The 20,869-nt window shown below is 40.5% G+C and overlaps 1 protein-coding gene across 1 annotated transcript in view; it reads right to left on the bottom strand.

Annotated features, from left to right (window-relative positions):
- EIF2AK3 (eukaryotic translation initiation factor 2 alpha kinase 3) overlaps positions 1–20,869 on the bottom strand; it is an 84,936-nt gene that overhangs the window by 45,953 nt on the left and 18,114 nt on the right. The window lies entirely within an intron of this gene.

Raw genomic sequence — 20,869 nt, 5'->3', positions numbered from 1 at the left:
TACTCATCTCACACACTAGTAAAGTAATGTTCAAAATTCTCCAAGCCAGGCTTCAGCAATATGTGAACTGTAAACTTCCAGATGTTCAAGATGGTTTTAGAAAAGGCAGAGGGACCAGAGATCAAATTGCCAACATCTGCTGGATCATTGAAAAAGCAAAAGAGTTCCAGAAAAACATCTATTTCTGCTTTATTGACTATGCCAAAGCCTTTGACTGTGTGGATCACAATAAACAGTGGAAAATTCTTCAAGAGATGGGAATACCAGACCACCTGACCTACCTCTTGAGAAACCTGTATGCAGGTCAGGAAGCAACAATTAGAACTGGACATGGAACAGCAAACTGGTTCCAAATAGGAAAAGGAGTACATCAAGGCTGTATATTGTCACCCTGCTTACTTAACTTATATGCAGAGTACATCATGAGAAACGCTGGGCTGTACGAAGCACAAGCTGGAATCAAGACTGCCAGGAGAAACATCAATAACCTCAGATATGCAGATGACACTACCCTTATGGCAGAAAGCGAAGAAGAACTAAAGAGCCTCTTGATGAGCATGAAAGAGGAGAGTGAAAAAGTTGGCTTAAAGCTCAACTTTTAGAAAACCAAGATCATGGCATCCAGTCCCATCACTTCATGCCAAATAGATGGGGAAATAGTGGCTGACTTTATTTTTCTGGGCTCCAAAATCACTGCAGGTGGTGACTGCAGCCATGAAATTAAAAGACGCTTACTCCTTTGGAGGAAAGTTATGACCAACCTAGATAGCATATTAAAAAGCAGAGACATTACTTTGTTATCAAAGGTCTGTCTAGTCAAGGCTATGGTTTTTCCAGTGGTCATACATGGATGTGAGAGTTGGACTATAAAGAAAGCTGAGCGCAGAAGAATTGATGCTTTCGAACTGTGGTGTTGGAGAAGACTCTTGGAGTCCCTTGGACTACAAGGAGAGCCAACCAGTCCATCCTAAAGGAAATCAGTCCTGGGTGCTCATTGGAAGGACTGATGTTGAAACTGAAACTCAGCTTCATATTTTGCCCACCTGATGCAAAGAGCTAACTCATTGGAAAAGACCCTGATGTTGGGAAAGATTGAAGGCAGGATGAGAAGGGGACGACAGAGCATGAGATGGTTGGATGGCATCACCGACTCAATGGACATGAGTTTGGGTAAACTCCGGGAGTTGGTGATGGACAGGGAGGCCTGGCGTGCTGCAGTTCATGGGGTCGCAAAGAGCCAGACATGACAGAGCAACTGACCTGAACTGAACTGCTTACATGTCAGGGACTATTCAGTTGCTTAGGGTACACAAGTAAGTAAAACAAACAAACAAACAAAAAAACACCTACTAACTTGGATCTCAAACTGGATTGGGGAGCTAAATAACATAATAAATAATTACAGACTATGTTAGGGCATAAATGCCATAAGCAAAAAAAGTAGAACAAGATAAAGGAGGAAGGGAAAGTGTATGCATGGGAGGGGAAGGGACTGCCATTAAGGGTTAAGTTCAGGGCAGGCTCCCATAGAGAAAGTAACATTTGAGCAAACTCGAAACACAAGTGTTAACTCTGCTGATACAGGGGAACAGCCCTTGCAAAGGTCTTAAGCAGGAAGTACACGGTGACAACGGGGGCGGGGGGGGGGGGGGGGGGGGGGGGGGGGAGGGACAGGCTGGAGAGGCAAGGATGGAGAGCAAGCAGCAAGCCCGAGACTGTGCTGGTGGTGGGCAGCGGAGGTGATGCCGGTGGTTGGATAAAGTAAAGCCAGCAGGATTTCATGGTGGATTCCCCATACACACGAGCAAAAAAAAAAGAGCCCAGGATGACTCTAAAGGTTTTGACCAAGAACACCTTGTTTCTGGAGAGTTATTAGTACATGCCTTTGTGACAGTGGCCTTTCAGCATTAACAAACAGACACAACTCAGGAATCCCCTGGTGGTTCAGTGGTTAGGACTTGGTGCTGTCACTGCTGGGGCCCGATTCAATTCCTGGTCAAGGAACTAAGATCCTACAAGCCATGTGGTGTAAAAAAAAAAAAAAAAAAAAAGGACACAGCTTGATTTATTTCAGCTAATGACAACAACTATTTTCCGGACTATGAAGGCTCAAAACTTTGGAAAAGGGGCTATGAAAGAAGTATGAGTTTAAAAACCAAATACTCCAAACAAATGTCGATACAAACTTAAAAAAAAAAAAAAATTTCTCTATGGACTTCTTTGTTCCTTAAGCAGCAGAATCTTTTCTTTAAAGAGATACTAACAGGGATCTTTTAAAGAGATCCTTTTCTGTCACAAAGAGTTTTAAGTTGTTGTTCAGTTGATATATTCTTTCCCCCACCCTCTACCCCCAGGTCTGTCCCATACTCCTGGAGTTCTAGAAAAAGGCTGAAAAACTGGACTCTAATCCACTTCTTTCCTTCATTTCAAATCCTTATATCTCTGTGTGAACTATTATAATAATCTCTTCACAGGTCTTAGCTGGAAATTTCCTCAACCTAACCTCTGCATATCTTCTAGATTAATCTTTAAGTCAGAGTTAAGCTTGTTATGACACTATTCAAAAATCCTCAATAGCTCTCCATTATCTTCTTACTAAAGACCCCAAATCCTAAATCCAACATTCAAAGTCCTCTAAACACAACCTTGTACAATCTTCTCCTCCTTGTCTTTCACCTTTCCCCACGTGGGTGGAAACCAGGCATCATTACTGAAGCAGGATATTTAATGTTATGTCATTGTCAATGTCATTCATTCTCCCTGGAGCACCCTCCAGCACCAACTCTGCCCACTGAAATCCCATTTGGCCTTCAGGCTAGCATCACTTATGCTTTTCCTTTGCAATCCAAGAAAATTTTAGCAGTGGAAGTTCACTGACAGAAGTCTTACTACTATACTTTTTGCTGTAACTATACTGAGACAATATTACAGTCTCAAAAAGTGTTTGCTGTACTATTAAATATTAAATATGTTAATGTGTACACATTTATGCTTATACAGTAGCTGTAAAATTAATGCACTCAAACCTAATGGCCAGATTTTATTAAATTCCATTCCCTCAGCAAAAGAACAAAGGCTTCTGAGAGACATGGCTGACTCCTGGGCTGGGACAAGGCAGGTAGAAGGTGAACCTTTAATATCTTATTGGTCAGAAAAGTAAGAATATGCCCCCCCAAAAAGATGAAAATGTGTCGCTGACCACATCTGGAACTGAAGCACCAGAATGATTACTGAATTATAAAGCATTGAAAAAAAATAAGGAATTTATGAGTCCACATTGTTAACAAATAGGTAAACAACATATGGGAGAGAAGGGAATGCTTTTACTGCAATAAAATGCCAAGAGTCTACTGATATGAAGGGAGGACTGCAGTTGGAAAAATTAGCATCTTGCAGTCATCGCAGTTAAGATTGTGTCAGGCAAAAATCAGCCATGCTGTTAAATCTAGGTGAAAATTTTGATGAGAAGCAGGATATCTGTATGGTCCTAAAGTATCTTCCTGTGCTTCCCTAGTAGCTCAGCGGTAGGAAATCCGACTGCCAATGCAGGAGACTCAAGTTCAATCCCTGGGTCGGGAAGATCCCCTGGAGGGAAAAATGGCAACCCAGTCCAATATTCTTGCCTAGAGAATTTCATGAACAAGTGAGCCTGGCAGACTCTAGTCCATAGGGTCGCAAAAGAGTTGGAAATGACTTAGCAACTAAACAACAACAAAGTATCTTCCCAACTGCTTATTAGTTACAATAGACTAAAAACAAAAACAGAAAAGTCATATAGTGGAGAATTTAGACAATACCTTGACTAGATGATCAAATGAGTTTGATAGACAGGAAACCTAAGAGAAGGTTACCCATACAGCATTTTGAACCAAGAATGCACAGCCTGGATCTAATTATCAGGAAACATCAGACAAGCACAAAAGAAGGAAAATTCTATTTTATTTTTAAGCAAAAAGCCAGAGAGACAATATTTTTCAAAAATGTCAGTGTCATAAAAGATAGAGTCTGTGGGGGAAAAAATCCAGATTAAAAGAAGCTAATGTGACAAGTAACTGTGCTACCTGACCCTAGACTAGATGCTACACTGGGAATGAAAGACACCATAAAAGACATTATTAAGTCAACTGATAAAACTGGAATATAGACGACAGATTAGAGGTTGATGACTATACTGTGATTACATAAGAGAGTATCTCTATTAAGAAATGCACACTGAAGCATTTAGGAGTAAAGAGCTATAATGGATATTTCATTTATCTTTAGATATTTCAAGAAAAAAAGAGTATGTATGGGGGTCTGGGAGAGGAGAGATGACACATACAACTCAAATGATAGAGCAAATAAGTTTTGAGGAGATTAATCTGGGAATACAAGGGTTGGTTCTTTTTTTTTTTGGTACTACTTTTCATACCAAAAAGTGTGCAACTTCTTGTACTGTGAAATTACTTCCAAATAAGAGGTTAAAGAGAAAAGATACTCAGCTTTGCAGCTGTAATTAAACTCAGAAGGCTATACCATGAAATTGAAGGTTCATCATAATTCTCTATATCTAAAGATCTCCAACTATTTCTCTCTATTTTAAAGAAATCTAAATTTGGGGGGACTTCCCTGGCGGCCCAGTGGTTAGGACTCTGCACCTTCACTGCCAGAGGCCTGGGTTTGATCCCTGGTCGGAAACTAAGATCCCACAAGCCATGTAGCATGGTCAAAAGTACATAAATAAAAATAAACATTTGATTTTTAATGAGCTCTCAAATGACACTGGCATGTATACATATGTATACCACCGCATATTATCTGAGAGTTTTAACATTACTATTTTATTCTTTGCTTTCTTCTATTTCTTGGTAACAACAGATAAACAATTCTATTTTCAAAAATCAAAGTTTTTCATCTTTTGAAGAATGTTCAACTCGAAGTTGTCATTAAAAACAGATTTAGTCATAGTTTACATACCCTATGGTGAAGCTACCATGGTATTTAGCCAAAGTAATCACCCATTTTAAGTTACACATTAGTCAGAAAATCAAGTTTACTGTTCTCTACCTTCCACATTATATTCTCTATTCTATTCACTAGAACAATAAATTCAAACTATGATATAAAAATGATAATAAGGGACATCCCTGGTGGGTCAATGTCTAAGACTCCTCGCTCCCAATGCAGGGGGTTTGAGTTCAATTCCTGGTCTGGGAACTAGATCTCACATGTTGCACCTAAAGAGCAAAGATCCTACCTGCCACAACTAAGGCTTAATGCAGTGAAATAAATATTTTTTTTTACAAATGATAATAAAAATAATGATATAAAATGATAAAATTAAAAAACAGGTATTGTCTGGTAATGTCAACAGCAGCACTGGTTGAGGACAAATAGGCAGAGCAGGTGGCGTTATCACTACAAGAAAGAGGAAGAGTGGTTAGTGGGTCTGCAGTAAACAAATAACATTTATTTTTACTTGTTTCCTCTTCCATTAAACAACTTCTCTTCCTCTAAACAAGCAGCAGGTCCTTAGGGAACACAAAGGCTTCGAAGTGCAACCATCCCCAATCACTCCCCCCGCCACACACACAAAAAGAATAAATGAAAACCTCCATCAGACGAACAGGAGCTAAAGTTCACCTTTGCTTCCAAATGTAAAAGAAAGTAAACTTATCTGCAATTAAAAATATGGTTTAAACAACCAAGAAGATGTCATGTGATTGACCATATGGAGACAAACTGCCTTATTTTATCTGCTGGTTTTTTTTTGGGGGGGGGGGCTTATTTTAAAAGAGGACAAAACCCAAAACAAAAATGCATTATGATTCAAGCCTTGATCATGTCATATTTCTGGATGATGATTTTAAAGTTCACTTTCAAATAGCTGCTCTTCACTAATTGGCTGCTTATGAGTCATACTCACGGCTGCTAACCTCTGCACCAATCTTTGTGAAGTCTTTGAGGCTGCAGCTGTGAAGCAGATGGCGCTTTTTCCTTGAGAGCCACAAGAAGCGGTCGAGGCCTGCAGTTCAGGTAGAGAGATGACCTCACCTCTCGGAAAAGCATTACCTCACCCTCCCAGCATAGGAATGAGTCACCCAGAGAGTCAGCTGCAAATCTCTTGGTATAAAAAAAATGTAGGTTATGGTGATGCATTTTCACATTCCACCAGTTTGTCTCTGGAAGGAGCCATTTGTTCTGATTCGCTGCTCTGCATCTCAAACTAATTACGTGCCTCGTTTCCCACTTCAGTCAGTTTCAAAAACCCACATGCTTATTATCTGCGGGTGGTGGTGGGGTTTCCCTCTATTTGTTTTTTCCTGTGAATAATTTTAAAATAAAAGGTTTGTCAAATCGGCAGGCAAACTCGGGATCAAAGATTCAGCCCCAGTCTTTAACCACCAAGTCACAAAGCAGCTTAGTAAAAGTAATTCAGTTACCATTTCTGATCAAAACCTGAATGGCATAATGAATACCTGTGGCACTTGGAATCAAGGACTGCTATTTGAAATCAGAATGTGAGGATAAGAACTCTGTTTTCAAGTGGCAGGAGGAACTTCAACTGAGAAAATAAAGGAACTGACTAAAAACAAAAATTCTTCCTATTTGAAAAAAACATTTTCATTTGGTTCTTCCTTCTTTTTCCATGCGATCACCTCTCCACTCACCCAGCCCAAACCTCCTACCATCAACACATACACTTTGGGTGGGTATATTCAACTTTAACTTAAAATGAAAGTTTTAAAACATCAAATGTAAAGAGATGACTATAATAAAACCCCATGTGTCTATGACCCAGTTTCAACCATCATCAACATTTTGCTACTCTCCACTTATCTGCTACATATATTTGTTAGGACAGTATTTTAAAGTCAGTCACAGGCATCATTGTCATTTCACCTACACATACTTCAGTATTTGCTGCTGAGAAATAACTACTATGCCAAATGTTACATCTAACAGAATTAAGAGGAATTTCTTAAAAATCATCTAGCATTCAAATTTCCCTGACTGTTGCAAAGACATACTATATAATTGGGGCTTCCTTGGTGGTGCTAGTGATAAAGAACCCACCTGCCAAGGCAGGAAGTGTGAGAGACGCGGGTTCAATCCCTAGGTCAGAAAGATCCCCTGGAGGAGGGCACGGCAACCCACTCCAGTGTTTCTGCCTGGGAAATCCCACGGACAGAGGAGCCTGGTGGGCTACAGTCTGTGGAGTCTCAGAATTGGACATGACTGAAGTGACTTAGCACTCAGAACTATATAATTCATTTGCTCCAACAGGAATATAAAGTCCACATATCACATTTGATTCTTTCTGTCCCCTATCAGGGACCCCTTTACTCCCTTTTTCTTGCTTTGATTTACTTGAGAAACCAGATTATTCATCCTAGAATATCCCTCAGTGTGGATTTTGCAAGTGACTTAACTTGTTACTTTATTCCCAGTATTTCTTTCCTTTCTTCCCCCCACCCCTTTTCTTTTCTTTTTAAAATTTATTTGGCTATGCGAGGTTTTAGTTGCAGCATGTGGGATCTAGTTCCCCAACCAGGGATCAAACCCAGGCCCCCTTCATTGGGAGCATGGAGTCTTAGCACTGGTCCACCATGGAAGTCCCTATTCCCTGTATTTAATTTAAGGTGTAATAACAACTGGAGCTTTGATCTGATGCAGCTTTGATGTTTTGGGACAAGACTACCTCACAGGCTGTGCTGTATACTTCCTATTATAGAGGTCAGACATTCTCATTCATTTCTGTATCGCCTATGACTGCTTTCTCACTACAACCAGAAAGACTGCATAGCACACAAAGCCCAAGATATTTACTATCTAGCCCTTTACAGAAAAAGTTTGCCAACCCCTGAGTTATGTCATATGTGTTACTATTAATCAGTGGATTCAGTGGAGTCAGTCTGGTCCCTTCATTTTAAAGAGCCCCATCAACTTTTCACCCTTTTAGTATCAACTGAGGATCTACTACTTCAATAAAATGATAAAAGAATGACTTTCAATTCTACCATTCTTTCTTCATTTCTTAGATAGAATTTTTCTTAAAAAAAAAAAAAAAAAAAAAAAAAAGAACTTCCCTTGTTAGACTTTAGATGCTGGATTTGCCTCTAGTTCCCTGATCAGGGATAGAATCTGGGCCTCCTGAATTGGGAGCTTGGGGTCTTAACCACTGGCCCACAGGAAAGTCCCCTCCACAGCTATTTAAAAAGGTATGTCTACAATTAATGCTGGAGAGGGTGTGGAGAAAAGGGAACCCTCTTACACTGTTGGTGGGAATGCAAACTGGTATAGCCACTGTGAAGAACAGTGTGGAGATTCCTTAAAAAACTGGGAATAGAACTGCCATAATACCCAGCAATCCCACTGCTGGGCATACACCCTGAGGAAACCAGAAATGAAAGAGATACATGCACCCCAATGTTCACTACAGCACTATTTACAATACCTAGGGCATGGAAGCAACCTAGATGTCCATCAGCAGATGAATGGATAAGAAGTTGTGGTACATATACACAATGGAATATTACTCAGCTGTAAAAAGGAACACATCTGAGTCAGTTCTAAAGAGACAGATGAACCTGGAGCCTATTATATAGAGTGAAGTAAGTTAGAAAGAAAAACACAAATATATGAAATTTAGAAAGATGGTAACAATAATCCTATATGCAGGGCAGCAAAAGAGACACAGATGTAAAGAAGAGACTTTTGGACTCTGTGGGAGAAGGCAAGGGTGGAATGATTTGAGAGAATAGCACTGAAACTTGTATATTACCATAGGTAAAATAGATGACCAGAGCCAAGTTTGATGCATGAAGCAGGGCACCCAAAATTGTTGCTCTGGGACAACCCAGAGGGATGGGGGGGAGGGTGGTGGGAGGGGGGTTCAGGATGGGGGGGAGGGTGGTGAAAGGGGGTTTCAGGATGGGAGGACACACGTGCACCTGTGGCTGATTCATGTCGACATATGACAAAAACCATCATAATATTATAAAGTAATTATCCTCCAATTAAAATTAATTAATTTTTAAAAGGTATGTCTCTTGGTCTCCAAACTACTGATGAATGTTTCTACCATTTTGGGGATCCTGCTTTTCCCATTCCTTCCTCTGTTCCCCCAATTCTTCCACAGTCAAATCAGAAAGGGTTCTGGTGGTGGTGTTTTTTTAACATTTTCTTCTGCTTGAAGACTTTCAATGAGACTTTGACCAATCAAAGGATTCTCTTAGTGAGGTATGTGCATTCTAAGCATATTTGTAAATATTCTAAAGAATTCACACCAACCAAGAGGTCAGGAAATCTAGAAGAGAGCAGGAAAATCCTAAAATCCTACTAATGGCAATCTATCCTTGAAACTCTCTTCTCTCTGATTCATCACTCTCTACTTGAATTTTAATATGTTAGGGGTTCTGCTCAGCCATTAAAGGGAACAAAACTGGGTCATTTGTAGAGACATGGATAGACCCAGAAACTGTCAGAGAGTGAAGTTAAGTCAGAAAGAGAGAAACAAATATTGTATATTAACACATATATGTGGAATCTAGAAAAAGTTGATACAGATGATCTTATTTACAAAGCAAAAATAGAGACACAGATGTAGAGAACAAATATAGATGGATACCAGGGAGGAAAAGTGGGGGCGGGATAAATGGGAGACTAGGACTGACATATATGCACTATTGATACTATGCCTAAAACAGATGACTAATGAGAACCCACCAATATGCACTATTGACACTATGCCTAAAACAGATGACTAATGAGAACCCACCAATATGCACTATTGACACTATGCCTAAAACAGATGACTAATGAGAACCCACCAATATGCACTATTGACACTATGCATAAAACAGATGACCAATGAGAACCCACCAGAGAGCACAGGGAACTTTACTCGGTGCTCTGCGATGACCCAGACGCGAATGAAACTCAAAAAGGCGGGGATGTATGTACAGTGGGCGGAAACCAACCCAACGTGGTAAAGCAACAAAACTCCAATAAAACTTTTAAAAATTAAAAAAAAAAAAGGGTTAGGGATTCGGAAAGGTTGGTTGGAGGTCATTTTCTCATCATACTCCTCTACCAGGTGACGGTTTCTCTCAGTTCCCAGGACACTAATACTTCTAACTTTTCTCTTCAGCGCAGACTTTTCCTCTGTGAGCACCAGACCCATATATAAAATGCCTTCTTAACCTCTCTGCTTGGAGAGCTCTCAAAGTCACTCTGAACTCACGTCTAAACAAATTCATGTTCTCCCTCTCTACACCTGTTCTTAAGTTACTACTAATTCCTCCTTTGGTCTTTTAATTTCACAAAGACTTCCCTCCTTAAACATCTCTTCGATCCATCACTTTACTTCCCTCCACTTCCTCTGTCTCACTCCAATCCAAGCTATCCCCATCTGTACCAGACTAGTCTCTTAACTAGTCTCCCCACTTTTGCTCTTCTTCCTCTTCCAGTCCATTTTCCATGGTGTTGTTGTTCAGTGGCTCAGTCGTGTCTGACTCTCTGTGACCTCATGGACTGAAGCAAGCAAGTCTTCCCTGTCCTTCACCATCTCCTGGAGCTTGCCCAAACTCATGTCCATTGAGTTGGCGATGCCTTCCAACCATCTCGTCCTCAGTGGTCCCCTTCTCCTCCTGCCTTCAACCTTTCCCAACACCAGGACCTTTTCCAGGGAGTCAGCTTTTCCCATCAGGTAGCCAAAGTCTTGGAGCTTCAGCTGCAGCATCAGTCTTTCCAATGAATATTCAAGACTGACTTCCTTTAGGATTGGATAGTTTGATCTCCTTGTAGTCCAAAGGACTCTCAGAGTCTTCTCCAACACCACAGTTCAAAAGCATCAATTCTTCAGCATTCGGCCTTCTTTATGGTTCAACTCTCACATCCATACAGGACTACTGGAAAAACCATAGCTTTGACTATATGGACCTTTGTCAGCAAAGTAATGGTTAGTACAAACTATGTAACATAGTATACTATGGTTAGTACATACCAATATATATAGTACAGCCAATATACATAGTCAGCAAAGTACAGGAGAGATTGGCTTTACTAGGATTTTAAGAATTTATCTACTTTCTTCCAGATTTCCACAACTTCTAGCTGGTGTAAATATATCATACATATTTCATTTTTATTTATTTATTGGGCTGCACCAAGTCTTAGTTGCAGCACTCAGGATCTTCAACTTTCATGGCAGCATGCAGGATCTTTTAGTTGCTGCATGTGACCTTTTAGTTGTGGCATGTAGAAAAGCCCATGGACAGAGGAGCCTGGTGGGCTACAGTCCACGAGGTCGCAAAGAGTTGAACATGACTTGGCGACTGAGCACACTCACGGGATCCAGTTCCATGACCAGGGATTGAACCCGGGTCCCCTGTACTGGGAGTAGGGAGGTCCAGCCACTAGACCACCAGGAGTCCCTTTACAAATATTTTCTAAATATAAATACTTCCACAGTTAGAGATACTGGCTTATAATACAAATGCTTCACTGTGCCAACCTTCTGATTCATCAGTCTCATTGAAAGGCTCAGCAAAACACAATGTGAAAAAAACCCTTTCCATTTTGACTATGGAGGAGTCTCTCCCAGTTAAAACCTTTCAGTGGCTTCCCATGGCTGAGGATGAAATCCGAAACGCTTCCCATACATTACGAGACCCCATATAGCCTGACCCCAGCTTCATCTCTACCTCACCCTCAACCCTCATCCTTGTTGACATCCTCACCTTCTTTACTGCTCTGAGCACACAATGATCATTCCTGCTGCAAGGCCTTGACGCTGGCCATTTCCTCTCCCAGAGCAGTCCTTCTCAGCATCTCTGCCCATCTCTTAACAGCTCTTTGTCCTCATAGGATCTCAGTTGTAAACACTGTTTCTTCTGAGCAGCCCTCTCTGACCTCCCACCTTGGGAGGTCAGGTACCCTTGCTAAGCCTCTCTTAGTTCTACCCTTTCTTGTGGCAGTTACTGTAATTAGACTGTGATATTTACACTAAAATAGTTTCATATCTGGCTCCCCTGCTAGCTCCACATGGTGCCACATAAGTTCCATAATGGCTAGGATTTTACCAGACCTGTGCATTGTTGAAACCCCAGCTGCACAGTCCTGCAGGACCCTCTGCCGCCTTAAAGACCAGTTGAGTTTTAGGTGTGTTAAAGTTCAAGTACCACTGACTCTCTCACTAGGGTTAAGAAGCAGGGACCTCTCTGGTGGTCCAGTGGTAAAGAATCCACCTTCCAATGCAGGGAATGTGGGTTCCACTCCTGGTTGGGGAACTAAGATCCCACATGCTGCAGGGCAACTAAGTGCATGCAACTAGAGAGAAGCAGGCACATGGCAATGAAAGATCCCATGTGTCGCAACTGAGACCCAATGCCGCAAAATAAATAAATAAATATTTAAAAAAAAAAAAAAAGCAGCAGCAGTCAGGTGCTCGAAGTGCACTGAGCACCATGATAAGTTTGCTCTCTATTATGATGGGCTTCCCCTGGAGACTCAGATGGTAAAGAATCTGCTTGTAATGCAGGAGACCCAGGTTCTATCCCTGGGTTGGGAAGACCCCTTGGAGAAGAGAATGGCAACCCGCTCCAGTATTCTTGCCTGGAGAACTCCATAGACAGAGAAGCCTGGCAGGCTACAGTCCATGGCGGGTCACAAAGAGCCAGACACGACTGAGCGACTAACACATGATGTCTTTGTCCCTAAATTTCAATGAGAACGTTGAAATTAATGTGACAGGGAGAGAAGAGGAAGCTTATTTACTGAACGTTCCGTGTTATAGGGAATCATACGTCAAGGATTAAGGAGAGGGCCTCATGGTTAACAACTAGTTAGTTGATCTAACATGAAGAATTATGAAATCTTTCAGTAGATTTGGATATTAGTCAAAGGCATCCTGTGTGACATGCTTAAAAGGAAATGTAGATTTAAAAGAAGAAGAAAGAAAGAAAGAAAATGCAGAACAAAAAACAAATCCTGAAGTGATTTGGAATTTATAATCATCAAAGATTATGAATCATTGCCCAAGAGCAGTGAGATACCAAATAGATAATCATTCTTTCATTCTTTCTTTCCTTAACCTATACTCAACCTACAAAACAAAATACCTCAAGGAAAACTACTAGCTTAACTGCTTAAGTATAGTTTTGGCATTCCTGGTGAAAAATAAGAGTTTAGTAACTACCTCTGCCTTCACTTAGGTTAATAAACTTCCATAAAGTAGATAAAACAATATGCACAAGGAGTCAGTTTCCTACAAAACAATCAATCAATTTCTCACTTGACAACATGCGTGCTGGAATAAATCGATTTAGTTCACAGCACTGCTTTCAGCCACGCTAAGGGATAAATAAAATAAAATTATATCAAAGCACTGTTTCACTTCTATAATTAAAAGAAAAGCAATTAGCCTAAGCAATTATTTAAATATTGGCTTGCTCCATGACTGACAGCGACTTTTCCAAATAAACTACCATCTGAGATGGTGCTCATCTAAGACTCATGTTGTGCTAGTTTATGTACAAACGAAAAACTGCCAAATGATCAGACATCTTTCAGTATAAATTAGAGAATCTTTAAAAGAGATTACAGAGCCTCTTTTAATAAAGCAATGCTCAAAATGGTCTACTGATGAAACTTTTATGAAGAAATCAAGTAACCATTAAAAATGTACTCTTTTTCAAAGGCTCCCTCCACCAACCCTCAGCCTCATGAAGGCCCGTCTTAACAAATGCAGTCTGATGTAGGGCAGGGAGGAGGCTGGAAGGCTCTCAGATTATAGTTGTTTCTGCACCTGTCTGAAACAGAAAGGCAGTGTGTCCCTTGGGGAGAAACATGCCTAAAATAAAATAAAACAAAACCCCAAACTCTAAGTATAGACTTATAATAGAATTGTTTGTTCCTTTTAAGAGGAAAAAAAAGGGGAGGACATTTTAACAGAAAAATGAAACAAAAAACAAATATGGTATCTCTAAATAAAGAATAGGTAAAGATATTGTCTAAGGACAGACTAGCTATAAATACACAGTTATAATATGCATTCTAAATACAGATAAGGAAGGTCTTTGTATTTATAAGTGTGTTTCAAAACATAGAGAAGTAAGCAGATAATTCAAGAATCTGAAGTCTACTTAGATTTGGTGAACTGTGATCCTAATGCCATCCAGAGACCCCAAAGAAAAACCATGCTACTGTTTACAATAGCCAGGACATGGAAGCAACCTAGATGCCCATCAGCAGACGAATGGATATGAAAGCTGTGGTACATATACACGATGGAATATTACTCAGCCATTAAAAAGAATGCATTTGAATCAGTTCTAATGAGGTGGATGAAACTGGAGTCTATTATACAGAGTGAAGTAAGTCAGAAAGAAAAACACCAATACAGTATACTAATGCATATATATGGAATTTAGAAAGATGGTAATGACAACCCTATATGCAAGACAGCAAAAGAGACACAGATGTATAGAATAGTCTTTTGGACTCGGTGGGAGAAGGCGAGGGTGGGATGATTTGAGAGAATAGCATTGAAACATGTATATTTATCATATGTGAAACAGATCGCCAGTCCAGGTTCCATGCATGAGACAGGGTGCTCAGGGCTGGTGCACTGGGATGACCCTGAGGGATGGGATGGGGAGAAAGGTGGGAGGAGGGTTCAGGATGCGGAACACATGTACACCCATGGCTGATTCACGGTAATGTATGGCAAAAACCACTACAATATTGTAAAGTAATTAGCCTCCAATTTAAATAAATAATTTAAATTAAAAAAAAAAAAAGAAAAACCACGCTAAGGAGATCCAACCAGTCCATCCTAAAGGAGATCAGTCCTGAGTGTTCATTGGAAGGACTGACGAAGCTGAAACTCCAATACTTGGCCACCTGATGCGAAAAATTAACTCATTTGAAAAGACCCTGATGCTGGCAAGGATTGAAGGCAGGAGGAGAAGGGGACGACAGAGGATGAGATGGTTGGATGGCATCACCGACTCAATGGACATGACTTTGAATAAACTCTGGGAGCTGGTGATGGGCAGGGAGGCCTGGCATGCTGCCGTCCATGGGGTCATGAAGAGTCAGATACAACTGAGTGACTGAACTGAACTGATGTCACAAAACAAAATTTTAAAACCATCAGGGAAGAACCATGGCCAAATCTCCTGAGTGATTTGACTCTGCATATAAATCACTAGAGAAAAGCAAATTGGATTTCAGGTGGTCCTTCTGAAAACCGAAAACAAAATTCTTAACTATTATCAAAAAAGTATTAGATTTAAATAGATAGCCAGTGGGACTAAATAGACAGCCAGCTGTATGACTCAGGGAACTCAAACTGTGGCTCTGTGACAACCTAGAGGGGTGGGATGGGATAGGAGGTGGAAAGGAGGTTCAGGAGGAAGGGGACATATGAATACTTATGGCTGATGCATGTCGATACATGGCAGAAATCAGTACAATATTATAAAGCAATTATCCACCAATTAAAAATAAATAATTTTTTAAAGAAAGTATAGATTTAGAACCTAGGAGCACATCTGCTAAAGCTAACAGAGTAAACTTTAGGTTCATCATTCATTCTGACACACAGACACATACACAGTTTTAGCTTGGTTTCTATCACTGTTCTTTTGAGGAAGTTTATAAATACCTAATCAAGAGGAAAGAGTGGCAAATCAGATCTCTGTCCCAAGGCATCTCAGCCTTCCTGCAGCTCACAATTCATTCTAAAAATAATGTGAAACCCTTGTTTTTAATGGAACCATCAATCTCTCTTATCCTCTGGGAACTTATTTTTTCCCTTAACATAATTGAAACATGACTAAAACAACATAATAAATTATTTTATACACCTTTTGAGTCAGAAAAAGTTAAGGGTATCATCAGAGCAAGTTGAGAGGCAACGAGATATGTACCTAACGGTAATGAATTTTTGCTATTTTTAAAAGAATCCTTAAAGGCACTAAAAAGGGAAGTCAAAAAATTCCTCTAGATAATTTATAAGGGTGTTTCATGTATTTGATGGTACCTGAGCCCTAAGGTTAGGACAATCTTTAGAAATTTAGTCCTATCCGTCATTTTACAGAGAAGGAAATTAAAGCTCTCCTGAAATAAAGAACATGAGTTTGCACAAGCTCTGGGAGATGGTGGAGGACAGGGAAGCCTGGCACACTGCAGGCCATGGGGTCACAAAGAGTCAGACACGACTGAGCGACTGAACAACAGCCACAACAACTGAAATAGTTTAGCCAAGTCACACAGCCAGTTAACAGCAGTGTACCCACTAGAACTAGCCCCTGAATCCTGGTGCGTACGCCACACCACACAAAGTCCCTGTGATGCTCTTACTCTATTATTCAAGCAAAAGTACATGTGACTCACAACCAATTCCTCTAGCACTAGTAACTTTAAAAGTTTCCTTACCACTGAGTCACCTGGGAAGCATCAGATCAATCAGTCACTTGAATAAGCACTGCACAGAGGACTTTCCTTGTGGTCCAGTTGTTCAGAATCCGCCTGCCAATGCAGGGGACACAGGTCTGGTCCTTGGTCCAGGAGGTTTCTATATGCCAGCGGGCAGTTGAGCCCACGTACCACAACTAAAGCCTGCGCTATAGGGCCCACATACCGCAACTACTGAATCCCGTGTGCCTAGAGCCTGGGCTCTGCAATAAGAGAAATCACTGCAGTGAGAAGCCCATGCACCACAACCAGAGAAAGTCCACAGAGCAGTGAAGACCCAGTGCAGTCAAAAATAAACAAACAAATAGCAAAAAAAGTAAATAAATAAAACATAATCACTGCATAGAGAATACATCTTCTCTGGTCTTCTGGGTTTAATATGTTTCACCTTCACACCACTCCTGAGGAAAGCATGGAGAAACTGACATTAGTAGAGGCGTCAACAAATGGAGACTTACCGGCAGCTGGGTGGCTCCTGTTACATCTCCCCACCAGTTCCTTCTGCCTGCTGGGTTCACCCAGTCCTTTTCTCTACACTACCTGCCCTAGCAAATGCTGAGTTTCAGACAGAGAAAATTAATTTTTCTCCCTAAAAGCTAAGGACTGTCATAAAATAGTCTATCAGATGCATTCAGAAGAGTATTGTCCTGCTAAGCATCCAATCTGGGGCATTTCAAAGAGCAGTTTTTGTTCCTCTTTTGGTGGTGTTTTGTCCAGTTTCTGAACACAACTTCTAGATGATGAGTGACACACACCTTGCTGAATAACAGGTGACCCAAGCTCACAATACAGTTCTCTCTCCTTGTTAATGTTTATAACCTTACCAATACTCTCCTAATATTTCTATTATATACTAGATCGGTTGGTCTCAAAGCATGGTCTGTGGATTCTGTCTCAAGTGCAGGCGGTCAAGCGGTTTTCATAAGGTGGTGGTGCTATTTGCCTTTCCCTGGGGTGATACTTGCATTTATGGTGTAGAAGCAACAGTAACTAAAACTGGTGCTTTAGCCTAAATCTAGCACCAAATTTGTAGTCCTGGAATCTTCACTTGTCACACACTTGTGACAAAATAGAAGAAAAAAAGTTTCACTCAAGAATGTTCTGATGATACCCCAATGTTCATTGTAGCACTACTTACAATAGCTAGGACATGGAAGCAACCTAGGTGTTCACTGACAGATGAATGGATAAAGAAGTTGTGCTACATATATACAATGGAATATTACTCGGCCATAAAAAGGAAAGCATTTGAGTCAGTTCTAATGAGGTAGATGAAACTGGAGCCTATATACAGAGTGAAGTCAGTCAGAAAGAGAAAAACAAATACCATATATTAACACATATATATAGAATATAGAAAGACGATACTGATGGACCTATTTGCAGGGCATCAGTGGAGATGCAGAAGTAGAGAACAGACTTATGAACAAAGTGGAGGAAGGAGAGGGTGGGGCGAGTTGAGAGAGCAGTATTGAAACATACACATTACCATATGTAAAGAGATAGTCAGTGGGAATTTGCAGTATGATGCAAAGAGCTCAAATCCAACGCTCTGTGACAACTTAGAGGGGTCGGATGGGAAGGGAGGTGCGAAAGATGTTCAAGAGGGAGGGGACATATGTATGTCTGTGGCTGATTCATGTTGATGTATGGCAGAAACCATCGCAATATTGTAAAGCAATTATCCTCCAATTAAAAATAAATTTCTTTAAAAAAGAGTGTTGATGAAACAATAAAAATTAATTCCATCAAGTTGTGGCCCAAATACATACCTTTATACTATTCTGCCCAACCAACCAGGAAGTATACATTAAGGACTTCAGCCACCAGTGGAAGCATGTTTTGAGAAAAAGTGCTTGTGAGACTGTGTTTTGAGCTGAACTAGCAGCACAGCTCACAAAGCTCCATTTTTACTTGAAAAACTGAGAGAAAAGCTATGATTATGAGACTTGGGTATCCGGCAGACATTTTCTCAAAAATAAACAAAGTAAAGCTCTTACTTTGAGGAAAACAATTGACTATGTTAATGATCAAATCTAAGTTGCCAAGTGAAAATGAGAATCTTGTAAAAGCTGTATCTTCCCATGTGAGCTTCCCAGTATTTAAAGGATTTTCTCATGACATTGGTGAGGATAATAAAAAGTTTGAGTTTACAAAACATTCTACAAGGAAATATGTCAACATTTGCAAGATCTCTGTAACTCAATGAATCAATATTTTCCCAATGATGTTAGAAGATCATGCATGAGTAAAAAGCAAGACAGGCCAATGGATGTTACTGGAACAGAGTACAACTGCTCATTGATATGATTTCAGATTCCACAGAGCAACTAACCTTCCAGAAACTTTCACCTGTTCTTGTGTAGAACCAAAAAAGAATGATCACAATTACCTGAAAAGGCTACTAAAATATTCTTTTCCCAACTACCTGTGGATCTTCTTCTTCATATAGCTCAACCAAAACAATAATGCAACATGCTGAAGGCAGAAGCATACAGGAAAATCAAGTTGTCTTCTATTAAACTAGAAACAGGACATTTAAAACAAGAGAGTCCCATAACCAGTGCGAGTCTGATATTTGAAGCAGGGCACCCAGAACCAGTACTCTGTGACAACCTGGAGAGATGGGGGTGGGGAGAGAGGTGGGGGGGGGGGGTTCAGGATGGAGGGGACACATGTACACCTACGGTTAATTTCTACTGATGTATGGCAAAACCCATGACAATACTGTAAACTAATTATCCTCCAGTTAAAATATATAAATTTCAAAACAAAAAACAAGAGAGCCCTAATAAGCCACAGAAAATGGTAGGGACAGTGAGAAAATTATAGTTTAAAAATAGCTAATATAACTGCTATAGTAAGAAAAGCTTCAAGGTTGACCAGCTGCTTATAATTTAAACACACTCAATGGCACCCAGGTTATCACAACTATTTGTCATAACGTGCAATTTCTCTTTTTGTCAGTATGTGTATTTTAGTTTGTAAAAGCACACATGCTTTACACCACCACACACCAGAATGTTACCTCAGGTGTAAACAGCTTAGTCTTCTGATTTTGCTCATCATCTTTCACGTCTAGTTTGAAAATAAAGCAAAATGTGCATGCCCAAGCATTATCCCAGGAGGACACAAATAAACGACTCTTCAGTCTGGGTAGTAGTTCATTAGACTATTGCACCTGATTCAAAATTTGTAACATAATTTATAATCAAAGTGCTTTTATATTAATAATTCACAACACAGAAGTTCACGATTCTCAACAGATGTTTTCAGCATACTGCTGGATAAGCAGCAGGCACTCTGAAAGTCTACTCAAGGCTTAGCACACGGCAAGCGTGGAGGCTGGGCAGTGCCATCTCCCTAAGTATCTGCCTGGGTGCTCCAGAACACAATTCAACCTGGGTTTTCTAGAGAGCAGTGGGGTCACTGATAGCAGTTATTCCATCATCACTAATCAGGTCATTCTCAAGCCCCTCATGCTAGGTTTTTCCCAAACTTGTTACCAGCTTAAAAGCTTTTTGAAAGGGAAAGATTGATAATGAAAGGGGGAAAAAAGGTGGACTTCCCTGGTGCTCCAGAGGGGCCTTCCTGGTGGCTCAGACAGTAAAGACTCCGTCTGCAATGCATGACACCTGGGTTCAATCCCTGGGTGGGGAAGATCCCTTGGAGAAGAGAATGGCTACCCACTCCAGTATTCTTGCCTGGAGAATTCCACAGACAGAGGAGCCTGTCAGGGCTACAGTCCACGAAGTCACAAAGAGTCAGACATGACTGAGAGACTAACACTCCCTGGTGGTCCAGTGGTTAAGACTGCATGCTTCCACTGCAAGGCGCTTGGGTTTGATTCCTGGTCAGGGAAGAAGATCCCACATCCCACAAGGTGAGGCCAAAAAAAAAAAGAGTGGGGGTGGGGGCAGGAGGAGGAAGAGTATCCTAGTGATCCTAGTATCTTACCTCTAAGAACAAGGTAAAAGGCTGAGAATGTTCTGGAAAACAGATGACTGCTTCTATGTCAGCAGTCATAACTCAAAAGAGGGACCTGTTTTAAATGATTTAAACAAGAGGGTAGAGTGCCAAAAAAGGAGAGAGACTTCATCTGAGTCTAGACTAAAGGTGAGAAAAATAAACTTCTGTCATTTAATTCTCCTTAACCTGCTCCTCTCATCGAGGTAGGCAATGTCGTGACTTTACCCAAGCAGATGCTAAAGCTCTTGAGGGGCTAAGTCACCTGCGCAAGTTTGGGAGTCACATGCCAGAAAAGTTTTGAAAGCAACTAACTGCAAATAATCCAGTTTGTCTAAAATTACACTCAAAGAAAATTTCAGATGAATTATATTCAATATTAGGATGGACAACTGAGGGAACACATAGGGAATAATTTATGGGGTTTTGCAACATGTAT

The sequence above is a fragment of the Odocoileus virginianus genome, chromosome 2, assembly GCF_023699985.2.
Source record: "Odocoileus virginianus isolate 20LAN1187 ecotype Illinois chromosome 2, Ovbor_1.2, whole genome shotgun sequence".
Lineage (NCBI taxonomy): Eukaryota > Metazoa > Chordata > Mammalia > Artiodactyla > Cervidae > Odocoileus > Odocoileus virginianus.
Note: the sequence above shows the minus strand (reverse complement) of the source record. Positions and strands in the feature narration are given on the sequence as shown.